This window comes from Catharus ustulatus, chromosome 3 (genome assembly GCF_009819885.2).
Source record: "Catharus ustulatus isolate bCatUst1 chromosome 3, bCatUst1.pri.v2, whole genome shotgun sequence".
NCBI lineage: Eukaryota > Metazoa > Chordata > Aves > Passeriformes > Turdidae > Catharus > Catharus ustulatus.
In genome coordinates, this window is record NC_046223.1 from 94104139 (window position 1) to 94106495 (window position 2357).

Genomic DNA, 2357 nt, shown 5'->3' on the forward strand with positions numbered 1-2357 from the left:
TGTTGGGAATGACACCAGGGGTACCAGTTATACACACAGTCACTTCATAGTTGAAATATGGGAGACTGGTCATGACCAAAAAATTAATGTCTTACAGTCCATCAAACAAAGAGCCATCCTTCAGTCACTACCAGCCTGGTCTGGGCATATAGCCAAGAGCTTCAGTGCTGAAAATCTCAATTTCTCTTGCTAGATACCATCATCCTGTGTGATCCTGAACAAAAAATTAGGTCTCTGTGAATTATAAAGAACTCAGACAATGAAATGTAAAATACAGATAAGGCTGGACTGATCTCAGGAGTGTTCCTGGAAGTTACGGTTTGAAAGAAGCAAGAGCAAGGTCATGCTGCAGCCCTCCCTCCTCAGCACAACTCAGACAGAATTGCTTTCTGGCTTGTCAAAAGGCAATTCAAGCAAACAACGCCAAGTTTCAAGTTGAGATTCTTGTAAAAAGGCCTAGAGCAAGAATATCCAGGGCTTGAGTGAGTACAGAGGAGGTTAGTGCTGCTACAAAGAAAGCAGTAATATTCAGAATAATCAGAATTTATTAGTAACATACACTGTGGGATGCAGAGAAAACATAAAGAATGGATAGAAATCGATTTTGCATCACCATAGTTTAAGTAATTCAAAAAGCTTATAGTTCAAAATCCACTTAAATTAATACTAGGAAAAATACAATGAATAACTAAAAAAACCAAACCAAACCAAACAAAACCAAACCAAAAACAAACAAAACAAAGCCAAACAAACAAAAAAACAACCAACCAAACAAAAATAAAACAAAACAAAAAACCCCACATAAAATAAAAATAAAGCAGGCCAAGCAATGCTCTTTCTGCATTCAGGACTTCTTCCTTCCCCCAGATTTCTAAGCCTTGCTATAAAGAAATACAGTTATATAGCACAGAATCCAGGACAAAGCAAGAAGAGTATGAAGACAGAAAGACCCAAGGATTATAGCTAACAGGACTAGTTTTGAGGAAAATAATTTAACTAGCATTGGATTTCTGCTGAAAGATTAGTTACTCAGCACCTCTGAGCAAATTGAACAGAAGTACTACTGAGCCCACAGTAACTATATTACAGCCTGCAGAGCTGCTGAGAGCCAGCCCCGGCAGGGTGCTGGAGGTAATTAGCACTGACATACTTCTCTTTGCTCAGTTTTGCTGGCTGAGGACTCTGGTCTCATTTGCTCTTCGTTTCTATGTAAATTGTTTAGAGGAAGGCTGTTAAAACAGCAGGTAGATGGGACTATGAAGTGTTCCCATATTGATTACACAGCTACAGTTACAAATTATGGTTTAAATCATCACAGGTACCACCACGTCTATAAGGTTTTTTTATGTCTAGAATGACTGATACAGAATCACACAATGTATTACTAGTAAAAAGGCACGTCTAAGAGCAACTATGAAATTATAGCCATAATGCCAAGCTGAAGCAGCACGCACTCATGGCAGTGCTTTTAACATGTTCACTGTGGTTTTACAGTGTTCTAAATAGCAATCACTGTGAGCAGAAGCTTCAGCATCTCCTATCCTCTCCACCCCCACCATCAAACAAATCATTCGTGTTAACGTCAGCTTTTATTTGAACACAATGAGCTGTAATCACATGAGGTATTACTGTGATTTAATCCTACTGCTTCAGTTTGGTTTGTAAGGAGTGGCCAGTCATATGTGGTTGCATTGTATCCAGTAGTTTCATATTTCATACCAACTTTCAAGGGCTGACACCCCTCATCTTCTTTGGCCAGAAAAACAAATAGATGTGTTCATGCAAATAAAGAAAAGGCATTCTGGCAGCCAGGATGGGCTTTTTCCTTCTTTCTTTTTTTTTTTTTCACCCCTCTCCAAATTGCTGGGCTGGCTGTGGCAGCTGATGGATGGGTTCTGAGTCCAAACCATGGTTTCAGGTTTTTGCTGTTTTCAGCTGGTTCAGTACAACTTCTCACAGCAAATTTTGCTTCTCCAACCATCATGAAGAGAACAAGTAGAGACATGAATTCAGGTCTATGTTTTTTTTTTCATATCAACATCATGATGTAACTAAATAATCCTTGACTGGATGTAGTTTGGTACTCTATTTCCTATGGCCAGCAGAAACAACCACACTGCTGGATTTGGCATGAAGTGAAAAGGCAGATACAAGCACAAGGTTGGTCACCCTGCCTGTCAGCCCAGCCTGAGGATTTGGGTCAGCATTAAGCCTCACCTTCACTTCATGATGAGAATTATGAGACCCCCAGCCTCCTGTGGGCTTTCAGCATTGCTAGGGTCAGGAGGCCACATCTCTCCTGGGGAAGCTGAGCTGGTGATTCCCACCAGTGCAAGGGTAGCAACAAGGAACCACTT